General features: G+C 29.9%; 1 protein-coding gene across 2 annotated transcripts in view; it reads right to left on the bottom strand.

Moving 5' to 3' along the window:
• Positions 1–624: 624 nt before the first annotated feature.
• LOC107441389 (frizzled-4) overlaps positions 625–15,644 on the bottom strand; it is a 68,324-nt gene continuing 53,304 nt past the window's right edge. Inside the window, exons 1-3 of one of the 2 annotated variants that reach the window (XR_001583732.5) lie at positions 14,508–14,689; positions 5,032–5,082; positions 625–752 (exon numbers count right to left, since the gene is read on the bottom strand). The gene's annotated coding sequence lies outside the window, so the exon portion shown is untranslated. Of the gene's footprint in view, positions 753–5,031; positions 5,083–14,507; positions 14,690–15,644 lie in introns of those variants that run through there. The other variant, XM_071188457.2, reaches the window with a different exon arrangement.

Below are 15,644 nucleotides of genomic sequence, written 5' to 3'. Positions count from 1 at the left end.
TCAAGAACTAACAGTAATTGTTTTGATGAAGATGATCAAAATAAAATTGTTTGCCAGATGAAACTGTGGACTTTCATGGAACATCATGGACTTTCAATCCACAATTAAAAAGCTTCTTATATTTTCAATTTCATATACATAGGTAGTGTTTCCATAGATTTAGAATGGCGTTTTTCTAAAAAACACATTTGTCTGGATTTTTCAAAATTTCATAGTTTAAACTGATTAATTTACGTGATGTTCAAAATTTTTTTATGTAATCCAAACCTCTCAATGCCATGGATTCAGTTACAAATGTTGAAAATAAAATATTTTTTAAAAGAAAATTTATTAAAACCTTTATAAGAGTTTACATAAATCCATCCTCAGGATTACATCCTTAAATAAGGAAATGTTTTTTTAAAAAATTTATTACGTTGAATAAAACTAGGTCTGCTTTTCCAGCAACTTTTGAAACTCAGAGACTGAAAATTTGTCAGCTTTGATTCCACTTTCTCTTATCTTTGGAAATTTTTTAGATTCTCGTATTGTATTTGCTTTCAATGTTATAGACTTTTTCATTTGAGCTCTGGAATTTGAATTCATGTAATTTGTCTTTTTAACTCTTTCTTTTGGCAGGACAAAGGATCCGGATGATCCAAGAGCACCTTTAGAAGTCCAACTTCTTTGCAAATCTCCTTTTTCTAGTAACTTGATTACTGATTTTTTCACTTGTATTTTGAGTTGGTTTGGATCCATAATTGAGTAGTTACCTGAAAAATATTCAATGGACTCAACTGAAAAGCATGTATTCTAATAGTTATGTGGAACTATAGAAATTTATTTCTTAACCTTTTACATACGAAGACGTCTGGGAGACGTCATTTGTTTCTTATGTCAAAACAATAATTGACGTGTCTCACACGTCTTCAACACAGAGATGCCAACTTTCTTCGGGCAGCAAATAAATATTTCAAAATGGTAGTTTATCAATTGTGATTCTTGGTTTAATAAATTCAATTTAGTAGATTTTTATCCACCACTATTTTTAAATAATTCGTGGGTCTATATAATTCACCACTTTATAGAAGCAAAAATAGTCAAATATTTGCAAAATTTAGTTTGTAGTTATTTACCGTTTTTTCAATTATATTGGCGTGTCCGGAGAAGTTGGCATCTGTCAAAATTTCGTTTGCGAGTTGTTGTTTACAGTGCAATCAAAGATCATTTCTATATCAAGAAATATCAAGGGGTTCTAACCTTGCCATCTTGGAGTACAGGTTAAATTTTTGATTTACATTTCCTTGGTTTTTTGTTGTTGCATTTATCAAAATATTGATGATTTAGTATTTGACAGTAAAATACCTTTTTAAATAACGTAGAGAACAAAAGAGTCGCTTATTTAGATAAAGAGAAGAGATAATTTTTAGAAATTGTAGGGATTTTTCTCAAACCTCTAAAGCAAGAAAATTATGCGATCTAGTTTTGAGTAAGTCATTAAAAATAAAATATCTGAGTTTTGAGATTTATGAAAATTTAACTATTTTTTTACCTTTTAAATTGATAACTAGATCTGGAAGATTCTAAAGAATTTCACTGAGTGCACATATTTATCAAAAAAAAGTAGACAACTGTATAATTAATTGCTCTTCAAAAACTGATTTCAGAATTTGTTGGTATAATTTTGTCAGAAAAAATTAATTAAAAATAACGCACCGTTTTGAATCTCAAATTGATATTGTGTGGCTGCTTTGTATTTTACATGTATCAAAAGATACTGTCCAGTACAGTAAATATCCAGCAGTTTTTTGTGAAAAGGATTAAACGCATCATTTCCCCCCCTCCATTTCTGTCTATTCGATATTTTAGTTTGGTTGAGGTCTCTTATATAGAGGTGTTTTAAAATGATCAGATTTAGCAACTTTCATCAAAACCTCTATCGAATAAAATGAAATTTGGCTTGAAAGTAGGTTGATGGGCCAGTTATTCATTCAATGATAGGATGTTTTTAAGACCAGGATGCGAATCTATATTGTAGTTTTCATTGAGTGAATTTATAGCTGTCTATTGAATATATTTAAAGCAAGTTTAACGTTTCGTCTTTAAATGTTGGAAGGAAGAAGATTTAGTATTTAATGTGGATGCATATTTAAATTATTTACGGTATATTTTTGGCATTATCATTGACATAATTATCTTTAGTATTATTAACATCTAACAAACTCTGGATAAAACATACAAGAATCATAATTTTTTTTGATTCAGTCAAATGTTCCTAACACATTATCAATTATAAAGGATGGTTTTCTACTGCTGCTGTAAATTGGGTGTAAGTATTCAACCTAAATTCAATTAGATGTTGAAAATTTAGACATTAAGACTGATTTTAGAAATTTAGACAGAAGGTAATGCGGGAGCAGAATTCCCTCTGATGAAACACAGTTCTATTTTTTTAGGCTTGGTGAGGAAACCTCGGAATTTTCGGTACGATTCTAAGCTATTCTCTTCTAACTCCGTAAATATTAGTCCTATCGCTTCGAAACTAATTTTCCAGAACTGTCATTTTGTTGCCAAAATGACAGCCAAGTATCGCCAAGATTATGACTAAATCAGCAAAAATATTACCAAACTATCTTTTATAAGAAATATAGTATTTTATAAGCGCTCTCCCTTAGGCGTTATTTTCTCCAAATTACGTGACTTTCCTGCAAAAAGTTTCAAATTGAACTGTTTCTTTAGAGTCCGTCTAAGATATTTAATCTATTAATGGAATATTCACAAAATTATGCACACATTTACTAATTCGTAACTATATTTTTCTTATTTTTTTTTCCGAGGAAAATAAGTGTAAGATAATTTAAGAGAAATATTGCCTTTCGAAAGCAATCTCACTTATGATCAGTGGTGTTCAGCAAAAAGGAAGTACGAGAGTTATTGAAGAACATGCAGCGTTTATAGAAGCTGTGAGGTCAAAAGCAGGCTGAAAACATCTAAATCTAAACAAAGCATCTATTCAGTTTCCAAAAGCAAGACTAATCAAAATGAATCTGTCATTTTTCTGTTTTAAAATATTCTAAATTGGATGCACATGAACGTGAAAAATGCTGTCTACAATGCAATGTCATGACGGAAATCACAAGGAAGAAAATTGCTCAGCCTTTTGAGACGACACCCATTCATAACACGGAGAAAATTTAAATTACCAAAAGCTGATAGTCCAGAGGCAAAAATCTTTATCTTAACACTAAACATACCAACACTTAAATACCTATTTCTGCCATAGTTGGACCGGAATTTATGTTTCTTGATTGAATGTATGAAATATGGATGTTAGAAAGGAAATATACTAAAAAAAATTATTATAAAACAAAATTGTATATTGCAAATTTTTATGTATTACAAACACAAAGACTTTTTAATTCATTGCTCAACGCATTTTTTACATATACAGAGTGTTTCCATTGTACATTTTCCGCAAACATATTTCTTCTAATTATTATTATTTCTCTGATCCTTATAATTATTCTTATAATTATAAGAATATATAAGAATTATAATTCTTATAATTATTCTTATAATTAATATTATTTCTTCTAAGAACTTGCGCTGTCTTGATTGTTTGGACATTTTTCTGGGTAAAAACTAACAATTTGTTAGAAATGAAGTGCAGCTATCAAAATAAAATCTAAGCTTCTTATCAAAACATTTAGTTTTTATCACTTTTTCTTACACAAAAATGCCAATCTAAAATATTAGGTACTTTCTTAAAATTCGAATTTACAGTTATCCTGATTGAACTAACTACGCAACTGTCTTTGCAGAAATGTGCAGCCAATCGAATGCAATACGTTGAACACGTATTACATCGTAATTTCTGATCCGATAACCTTATAAAGCAATAAAGTGGTAGAAATGGGTATACGACAAGTATTATTCAAAACAAACAAAATACAAAAAAAAAATTAATAGAAATTAACTGTTAGAAATAGTGAGAAATAGTTAGTCATAAATAGTGAGAAATAGTTAGTTAGAAAAAGTCATGAAGTCAAATGTGCAAAAACGATAGCGCATTTTCGATGCTCTTAAACGGTCATTTGAGTGGTTATGGTATGTTTAGTGTTAAAGATTGAAAGTAAGGAAATGTAAGACCTATTCTACACAAATTCAAGATTTGGTAATTTCAGGACTTTTTTTAAAAACAAATAGAACTGATGCCTCTCAATTTCTTTTCAGGCTATCTTGTTATTTAAATAGTATCCGAAATAACAAAAAATTTAAATTTTTTCCCTATTTAATAGACGTATTTTTCGATACCCATATACATTATATGACCTAGTGTAAAGTTTTTCAAAATAATTAGTATTTTATATTTTCAGACATTTGTATGATTTATATAAGTCGTACAAGTGCCTGAAAACATAAAATACTCAGAATACCAAGTGTTCAGTCACAGAAATAGTGTTTATTCACTGGTAGGGGCTGTTCACTCACTTGGTTACCTTATTTATTATATAAATGTCCAAAACCTTGAAATACTTCATAAATTCCCTCAATTTTTAAATAATTTGTATTTTACAACAAATATGTTGACTGTCATTTACCAGAAACTACAGATTTTAAAAATATTATGAAATTTTTGAAGACAAGCTGTTTAAAGTCAAGCTAATTGTTCAATCACTGGTTGGTTTACCCTAATAATAATAAAATGTTATTGTGTAAAAAAAAAGATATTTAGCTGATTTACTTTTCAAAAACAGTGGGAAAAAAGGAGCCTTTTTATTAGACATGGGGATAATTTTTAAAAATTCCATAGAATTTTTCTATTAAGCAATAAATATGGTTAAAAGTTTTAAACAGTTAATTTGAGATTGTAAATTTGTGTTTAAATTTTAAAATTTTTTATAGCTATTGAAAGGGAGAAAAACAGATTTGGGTGATCCTGAAAAATTTCTGCAACGTTAATTATGCACAAGTACTGCTAATTATCAAAGTTCTAAATCTACAATAATAAATATTGATAGTGAAGTGTTCATCATTTAAAAAAAAACTTACTCAGAATCCATGTTACAATTGCAGACACAGATGCTCCTTTATTTTCATTACCTGAAATTAAATTTAATTTAATAACTGAGGAATTAAAGGGATAAACTAATGCTAAGTCATATTTCAAATTATAAATGAGATAGTTTTTGATGAAGAACACAATTTACATATAGGCAATGAGATGTTTCTGTGCATCGTATTGTTCAAAATTCCCGAAACTTCTAAAAAACAAGAGAAAAATGCAATCATCCTGACTAACTTGGTTCAAATAAATGGAGTTTTACGTCATGAGTGCCAATGATATTGGTTGGAAGGGTTCAATACAAATACGCTAATTAGTGCTAACTATGTATTAAATTAGGAAGTTTCACATATTTGAATAAAACTATCTCATAGATTTGGATTTTTGATCATTATAATATAAGGGTAGAGACCAGAGGAGGTAAATCCGAGGCCTCCATGAATTTCTTAAGTGGTCTCTTGCTGTTGTATTAATATTTAATTACATATATTACGACAATTAGAAATTTAATATAATTAAATAACGCACTGCCATCCATCGAGCATTGCCATCCCCAGACACCGTGACGGTGGCTGTTCTGAGAGACTGACAGTACCTACTTTTCTCCTTTTGCCCATCATCTCTCATCATTCCCTTGTAAGTTGCTCACTTGTAACTTACCTGAGAGTCTCTTTTGTATTGCTATCGGTCATTGTGAAAATTTAGTTATTGTTTTACTAATTCTGATATTTTTTTAATACACGGTTTTATTACTTTTAGTAAGAGCACGGTTACTTAAAGATACTATTTGATATTCGTTTTATCTCCGTGTCAAATAGTAACAGAAGAAAGTTATATGAAGAAAACGGAACATTTAATGTAAAGTGGTGATTTTTTTTTTAATTCTGTGAAAAGTAAAATGGTGTGTTTATCGTGCTATACAGTTTTAATTTGAGAAAAGTGAATGTTGCAAAGAAACACTATTTGACTCAAAGAATATAAATATTTAAAAGATTGAAGTTTTTTTTAAAAATGCTTCTACTTTATTTTTATTTGAAATAGTATTTAAGCACATTTTGTTTATTAAAAAATTATTAAATATTAAAATATGTCATTAGTCTTATGTAAATATGAAATTTTATATTGCAAACTTTATTTTTAATAAATGACTTAATGCATTATTTCTATATAACACAAAAAGTGATAAAACTAAGCAAAAATTATAATTACACAAAAGTCACATTTATAGGTATCATGCGGCCTCCTTTATTTAAATGTAGCCTCTCATAGTTTACCCACCTCTGGTATAGACTTAATCCCCATTTCACTAATCCTGCCATATCTCTGGAATTTAGAATGGTAATTAAAATTTGCACTTTTTAAAAACTATCATCCAAAGATAATTTCATTTAAAACGATAATTTTAATTGATTTTTTATTGATAGATGATTAAAAGGAATAGGAAAAACTTAGTAGAAGGAGACTCAACCAAGAACAATCAAAACAGGTAAAGTGAGAAGCCTTCTATTGGCTGTAGTGAGAGTATGAATGGTTTTTGAAAAGAAAAAAAATTAAATTTTAAGTAAGTCATTTAAGGGCATTTTAAGTCAAATGTTAGAAAATATTTTGTTAAGTTTTATAGAGTTTTCTTTTTGTCATAAAATTGCCCAGAAATAACCATAGCCGAAGCTTATATATATATATATATATGATATTTAATGTATTTTGGTACTATCCTTCTATTATCCTACAGTAGGACACCTTTCTAGTAAACGGTGACTGGTGCACGCTATACATATCAGGTCAAAAAGTCCTCCATGATCCCATAACAAATCAGTACCTCAGTGGGTACAGAATTGGAAATTGATCGTTCTCTGGTTCAGGTCAAAATTACTGTCTGGGGACGAAGGAATGGGTTCACTTTTAAACAGGTGTGACGTATGGGCTTTTCAGAAGTCCAATTCTTGGCCAAAGATGACGTCACTGGAAAACAAGAACAATCGCACCCCCAATGCCTTAATGGCTGACGACAACAACAGGACACCTTTTCTAAATTAGTTTTTTTTATTAGTATTTTCATTTTTTTTGTTTTTCTTTTTGCGATAACACTGCTATGCTTTTGAATTTTGCAGATTCCTTATGATTTACACATGTTGGGGAAAAATCAGGACGGTTTCTGCTTAAATTTTCATTGGAATGATAAAATTCTAACAATAAATAATTCTAATGGAAAAAATACTATTATTTTAAGGAAAACTAATATTTTTGGTAAAATTTCACGTAAAATGAAAAAGTACTATTCCTACTGAAATTCAGATTTATACCCACAAATTAATATTAAGATCCATCTACATTGAGAATACAGAGGATTAAAAGTAAATACGGACTATAATTAGAATTTATTGTAAATTAAGTAATCACTTCACAAATAAGACTTGTGTTCGTTTGCAATGCTACATGTGCTCCTTCCAAGAATGTTGACAATTGTAAAATATTGCTGTCTTGTAAGATCACAGTGAAAAATTTCCAGTTTGACGAGACATTTAACAGAAAGTCTTAGCATATTAAACACTTAATAATTGAAAACAATGGTAAAAAAGAAGCGTCCCACAGAATTCTGGAGGTCAAGATCCAAAACATTTATGTACTAATCAATACTGTTTTTCAGTAGAAAGAAAAGTAAGAAAATTAAAACTAATTATTATCAATATATTCCAATTATTATGGATACAAAGTGGTTTTCTGCATGTGAATTTTGATACTCAGAAATAATTGTGCTTTCATTATTGTTTTTAAAAACTACCTTTACAATTAGTAAAATACAGTAGTTTAAAAACTCTATGTAAAATTGAATAGAGTATTTTAATGGCTTGCTCTTGGGTCTATTTCCCATTGACCTCAGAAATGCTAGAATTGCCCAGTGGGCACCTGTGGCTAAGACGCGGCGATGGATTAGCGTCGTCAACGTCATGCAACCACAAATCTCTTTATAGGATTGGTTACATTCACACAAAAGAAAGGACACAGAACACACAGACATCTATGCTTACTGTGGGATTCGAACCCACAACCATAGTCCGGTAGAGTAACTGCTAGATCAGTGATTGGCTAAATTGAATAGAATCTTCATTGCGATTTATGAAATGGTGATCCCCTCCTTCATTCTAAGGATCTATGCAGAACCAAGGTCTCTCCGAAATAAGGGTCTTATTGAAGAAAATTTAATTTTTTCTTCTACTTTTTAATAAAACTAAACATGATTTTTGACTATTTTCATTAAAAATAAAGATATTTGGTAAATAGAATTTCTACCTTTCTTTAGAATTTTTGAATACTAATAAAAACACTCGAAACAATTTTCCTTGCTTTAACAACCAATTACGAATGAAATTATAAAACATATTTATTTAAATAATTTTCTAAGAGAAAATCAGTTTCGGTATTTGAAATTGCTTAAGAAATTATTATGCAACATAGGGTTTTTTGAAGAGACTCGTTATCCGTTCAACAGCGTAATACTTAGGAAAAAGAACCCATCCCATAAATTCTAATAATAATTTAATAAATTCTGAAAAATAGAATTATTTATTTATAATTAGTCCATGAAAAAGCAGATTTTCTTGTTACTATCGCCATGCTATATATTTAGAATCATGTATGTATAATAGTCCTGAATAATAATAAAATATAACTTAATATAGACTTATTCAATTTTCAGCATATGTGGATATTGAAAGAAGAAAATCTCAATCAGTGACCTCGGAAACTCATGCGTTGATCATTTTTGGAAAATAATTGAAATATCAGTTTTTCGGCCATTCTACTTCATCAGAGGAATTAACCGGAAAATAAATATTTTACAAAAATATATAGTAATTAGAAATATAGAATTAGAAATATATAGCAATTAGAAAAAAATATATATAGCAATTAGAAACTAATAATTAAATTGCGGGAGAAAAAATCGGATCAATAAAACAATAGTCTACTCAGTTTCTCACTTTCCTACAAAATCGCACTGTCTGCACTTAGTATTTTCACATAACCAGTTATTTTGCCTACTTTCTATTGTTATTATTAGATGCGGTAATAACAATATTAGATGCAGTAATAAACAATATTATTAGATGCAGTATTAAACAATAAAATTGTTATCATTTCAAAAAGAGTCTTTCTTTGATTGCGAATTTTGACATTATTTTAACCCTCAAAGAACCAATAAGTGGCATAGCACTTTTACTGGGTCAAGTACCACACATGATGGCTAAAACAATGAAATTATTTTAATCACATCTGCTGTTATATTTACAATTGTAATTAATCATACTTATTATAATTATATCAAGTGAGAAGTTAACTGAAGATAATTCCGGGCCGTTAAGGGTTAAATTAGAAGAGCCCAGATTACCCGCAGAATGGAGGGGAAATGGGCACTACGGATAACCGCGGATATCAAAAGGCTAAATGAAAGGTTCAAACAAAAAAGTTATTCACATATGTGTACATATTTCAAATATGCAACAGAAGTCTTTGTTCAGAGTATAAATCACTGAAACAACGAAGGAAAAAAAAAAAAAAAACACAGAATGATCAGGAGGTATATAATGTTTGAAATCTTCAAAGAAATCTCATATAATCTGAAGTGGGGATAATTTGAGTTCTCTGTATATCTTTTTAAACTATGAAATTTGAGTGAAGATTTGCTTTTTAAAACGTGAAAATATTGCATGGAAATATAATACAATGTAAAAAATTTGTGGGGCAGTTTTTTTGTTTTGTTGGTAGAATTAAAAAAATTCGTAGTTTTGAAAATATTATACATCAAAAAGTTATTCGGGGTGATTTTATGTATCTGCGCGCATCTAGGAATAATACTAAAATTCATGTAAAAATATTTCCTAATTAAAAAATGTGGCTTATCACTATATTACCCTGTGTAATAAGAATGCTTGCTTTTTAACTGTTCGTAAAAAGAGGTATACCCAGAAGAATAAATTCTTTTTGGCATAAAATTTCTTAATAATGCTGGCATATCCCAACTTTGTATTTTATTTAAAAATTGTCATTTCTAAAATTTAGGTAAATACTTATATTTAACATTTAATGTAAACATTTTGTAAAATTTAAAATGGCAATCACTTCAGGGGAATCCATAGAGGTGGTATATAGAGGTGGTAGAGAGGCCCTTTATATCACCTCTATGGGGGAATCCTTTAGATATCCGTAAGGGGCACATGAACAATTTACATTTTTCGTAATTACGCAGCAGATTTCAAACCATTATACTTAAATATTGATTATTATAACATAATAATCAATTTTTAATAACAAACGATATAGTTATTAATTAGAATAACTTAACACAAGAATAGGTGGCTGTTTATCTTACTCTATTGACTGTTGTTTAATGAATTCGGTTGAAACAAAAATAGGGTAGTTACCTATTTAAAACAAATCACACGCTTTTAAACATGAGAAATTCAGTCAATTCAAAATTTTGCTTAACATGTTTTTCACTAAGATTTAAATAACTCGTGTAAAGAAAAAACGAATGAAACGTGATTATGTTAATGATCATATTAACTAGGACTGAAAATTTCTAATATTTATGAATAACTATTAGATTAATTTCATATAAGAATATGCAGCTACATCTAACACATTTTATTTTAATGAATATCACTGTATTGATGGATTTGTTAGAACAAATTTGATATTCAATACTTTTAGACCATGACACGTTCTTACACATGGAAAATGTATTATCAAAATTATGCTTTTTCAGTAAAATTTCAATTTTTCATATAAAAGGAAAGTACATATTGTATTATTTTAAAATGTCTAAGTTGTACAATTAAAACATCTAAGTGTAGCCATTGCTTTTTATTACCAGCGTTGAAAAGGGCTGATTCTTGTAATTCAACTCTGTAGCCTGCAATTTTGAATCCAACCTAGAAGACAAGGGAACTTCTGAATCAAGCGATGTAATACTAATATGCGTGGAAAGAAAACACTTCCACGATTCAACGAACTGATTATTCATCTATCACTTGGACATATATTAAGCCTGTTGTAGTAGAGAGCAGCATTTTAAGAGATCAGCCATGGCCTGTATTCGAACAAGGGTAGCTCTACTGGGAGATGAAGCTCTAAAATTTTATTAGAATAATGTAGGGGCTAAAGGAAATTTTATTATTAGCCAAGACGGGTGATATTGCGCGATAATTATACAAATTCATACCAAAACTTTCAATGCTGCTTTCATACTCATTTTTCAATTCATTCTCATTGTTTTGTAATCATTTTAGCGTAATATCTTAAATATATAAACAGTTATTTTATTTCAATTGGTTTTGAGTTTATCGTCATATCTGCGCAAATGCAAAAATTATGCTAAATGCAAAATAAACAAAATTGATTCTCAACATTTATAGCACCAGAGCTATTGCCAAATCCAAATGCTATTTCAAAAGTGCAGAGCCTCGTTTTAATGAACTGTCAGCAGATCCAGCAATAATAATCAGTATAAACGGTGGCTCACTATATCCAAATTCTTAGAAAATTTTTCTGACATTGATAATGGCATTGTTGGAAATAATGATTACCATATGGAACATAAATTATATATAAATTAAATGAAGTATTTGAAAGGAAAATGATTAGTTAATTTTTAAATTCTATAGAAGATAATGATTTCAGACTGACTACAATTCGATGAAGTAGAGTTCAGCAATTTTAGTATTAACAACTAGTAAAGAATGATGTATTTTCTCATTTCTTGCCGTACAAAGTATTCAAAATATTTAATGCAGATTTCACTCTAAAGATAAAATTTTTTGTTCGCCATAGGGGTTCATCTTCAACATAGAGGGGTGGGCAGGAGAGGAAATGCTGCTTAACATTTTCACCCTAGTTTAAAAGCGTTAAGCATGGGGCCGGGATAGCCTTGTTGACTGGGTCCTGGATTTACGTTCGTGAGAATGGGTGTTCTAAATCCAGCCGACCGACTCCTCCCGCGTAGTAAATGGTCACTGGTGCACATTGAATTTGTCGTGTCATGAAGTCCTCCATGTTCCTATAACAAATCAATACCTCTGGAGGTACTGAATTGGAGATGTTTAGTTCTCTGGTTCTGGTCAAAATTACGATCTGTGGATGAATGAATGGCTGTATGACTGGGTCGGCGATATAAGCGGATGTGATGTATGAGTGAGGCAGAAGTCGAATTCTCGGTCATAGATGGCGCCACTGGAAAACAAGAGTAATCGCACCAATTGCCTTAATGGCTTGCGACAACATGGGAGATTAAAATTTAACACAATATAAAGAATTTTCTTCATTTGCAATCAACTCCACCAAATTCAAAATTAGAAAAGAAAAAAAAACTTTAGGAAATGAAATTCGAATCCACTATAAACGAATTACCCATTTGTCCCACTATAAGCGTTGATAATAGAATGCAAAAATTAACCACTAAAAAGTTCATTACAGCCGAGTGTTCATTATATCCGAGTTTCAAAGTGGGATTAGACTGTATAGTTAGATAAAGGCAGTGCCACTTAGATAGGCCCTAGAATAATTTAAAAGTTTATTTTATTTTTATTACCATTGAATAATTCAACATTCGGGATAGAACTTTATTTTACGAGGATCCATACTGTTTCATGACGCATTAATTACGCTAAGAAACTAGTTTAACGCAATTTTTCATGTACTCTCAAATACTAATTAGAAGTATTAATTTCTATCAATAAATAAGGTTGAATATGGTATTTTCAAAACAGTAGCTAAATAAGTAATAAACACAACTTCTAAATAGATAAACTCAATTTTAGACTCAAAATCTATTCGGAAACATAAGAGCAGAGCGCGTATCAATCGACATATCAGTAACAAATTATAAATCTCCCATACGCAAAAATTTTTATACTAATTATTTTAAATAATATTTTTAAATAAAAAGATCGAAAAACAGAATAAGGTAGTTTAAAATGTAAAAATTTTCCAATATGAAATTTCTGTGCCATCTCACTGAACCAGTTTGAGTTAAAGCAAATTTACTTTTAAATTTTGATTTTTCAAAAGCTGTGACAGTTTTCGTTTAATCAATATTTTGCCATTTAAAATTATGTAATTTAAAATTTGTAAGATTTAAATATTAATTTGTATACCTTTCAATCAAGTTGTATTTTGTATCTCTAATTTTTGCACCATTTAATTATCAAAAGAAAAAAAATTTAAATACTTTTTTTTTATAAATTGTCATTGGATAAACTATTTTTAGATTTGTGTGACAAAAAATTTTCGATTCTCTTAAGAACTCTCTCGATAGGGTGGAGACCAAGAAGAAAAAATCGAAACATTATTTGAAATATCTTTAATTTTTGCAAATGAATTGATGGACATTTACTCTGTTCAACAGTATCTTTCGATTTATGCAAAATAAAGGGCAATAACGCAAACAGAATTTGAGATATAAAGTTCGAGGTATTTTTAAGATTCTCTTTTAATCTGATCTAAAAAGAAAAATTCAAATAAAGTTATTCAAGGGAAATTTTTTTTGTCTTACCGCACATTTTACTTTGGAACGTAATCTAAAAAAGAACATTAATTCTTTGTTCGAAAAATGTTTCATTATAATATATAACTCTGTTTCTTAGTTTAATAATTATATTATAATTATTAAACTAAGAAACAGAGTTCTATTAAGTTTATGTGCAGAAATATCAAGCTTTAGTAAAATAATGTGCAGAAATATCAAGCTTTAGTAAAATAATGTGCAGAAATATCAAGCTTTAGTAAATTAATGTGCAGAAATATCAAGCTTTAGTAAATTAATGTGCAGAAATATCAAGCTTTAGTAAATTAATGTGCAGAAATATCAAGCTTTAGTAAATTAATGTGCAGAAATATCAAGCTTTAGTAAATTAATGTGCAGAAATATCAAGCTTTAGTAAATTAATGTGCAGAAATATCAAGCTTTAGTAAATTAATGTGCAGAAATATCCACAGCTTTGATAAAATATGAAGAACTATCCAGCTTTGATAAAATATGAAGAACTATCCAGCTTTGATAAAATATGAAGAACTATCCAGCTTTGATAAAATATGAAGAACTATCCAGCTTTGATAAAATATGAAGAACTATCCAGCTTTGATAAAATATGAAGAACTATCCAGCTTTGATAAAATATGAAGAACTATCCAGCTTTGATAAAATATGAAGAACTATCCAGCTTTGATAAAATATGAAGAACTATCCAGCTTTGATAAAATATGAAGAACTATCCAGCTTTGATAAAGCAATAAACAGAAATATCAAGCTTTGATGAATTAATAAACAGAAATATCATGCTTTTATAAATACAGAAATATCAAGCTTCACTAGGTTAATGTAGAAAAATTTCAAGAGTCATTAAGTTATTATACAGAAATGTGAAGCATTTATATGTTAATAATATGCAAAAACATAAAACTTTTATACGTTCAATTCAGAGTTGAAAGGGATGACTTGAAACCCTCTTTAATGAAAAAACAAGAATTACCATCACCAACAGCTGAAATTGCCTCTTTAATCTTTTGAGCAACTGTAGTATTCTTTGCCTTTGCAAAAGAAAATACTCTTGTTCTAGCATCCAATGTTGAAGTAGGCATTTTTCTTTCAAATAGCTGTACCGTTCAACTAAACTACTCACTCATACAGAAAACAGACACATTCTGATGGCTGTTGACTGTTGATGATGATGTGGGGGTGATCTCTGCTACTCGCTTTTATCCCCCTTGCTGTAAGGTGTATTTTTGTGAGTTGAGTTGTTGATGCTGAAGATGATGACGATGAGGTGATGAGAGTGTACGCTGTTCTTGAAGAAGCGAAACAAGTTTACAGTAGAGATCAAAATTAAATATTTTCCAAAACACTTTTGGAGAGGAAGATTAGAAAAAATTAAAAACTAGCATTTGGTGGTTCCAATACTTTTGGAGAAACACGTTCATCAAAACAAAAAAAATAAGAAAAACATATTCTTTTTCCCAGGCGCTCAGAGAGGCTTAAACTAAAACTTAAAAATTAGTGACTGCATTTAATTATGGATTTGAAAACTGGAGGCTAGAAACGCTTAGTTGAAATTAAAAAATCCACTAAATTTTTGAGAAGATTATCGTATTGGTTATAACTAAGAAGACGGTGAAGGGAGAGTGGAAAAACTCCGATTGAGGCGCGCAGTGTTTGTCTCTGATGCTCGAACTTTTTGCATTCAAAGAGGAGGTGGATAGCAGATTCTGGAAGTTGACAATGGTCGCACAAAGGGGAGTCTACGAGCCCTATTTTTGCATAAATTTCGTTAAGTTGGATTGTGTTGCTTCGGAGACGCGAGATTAAGATATCGTATTTTCGGTTTGGGAGTTGATTGAGGGAAGTTTTATTAACAGGGTGATCAAAGGGGAAACGCTTGTGGTATTTTGAATTAGTCCGGAGGTTACTGAGTTCGCGGTTTGAGTCTAAAACTGCTGAATATGACAAGTCTTCAGGTGAGATAAAAGAGATGGCTCGAGGGGCATTGGTGGCGTGTTTGGCCAGCTTATCAGCGGTTTCATTGGGGGGGATGCCAACGTGTGCTGGTGT

The sequence above is a fragment of the Parasteatoda tepidariorum genome, chromosome 12 (assembly GCF_982258835.1).
Source record: "Parasteatoda tepidariorum strain Cologne lab strain chromosome 12, Ptep-v5.0, whole genome shotgun sequence".
NCBI lineage: Eukaryota > Metazoa > Arthropoda > Arachnida > Araneae > Theridiidae > Parasteatoda > Parasteatoda tepidariorum.
This window is presented reverse-complemented; position numbering and strand designations above follow the sequence as displayed.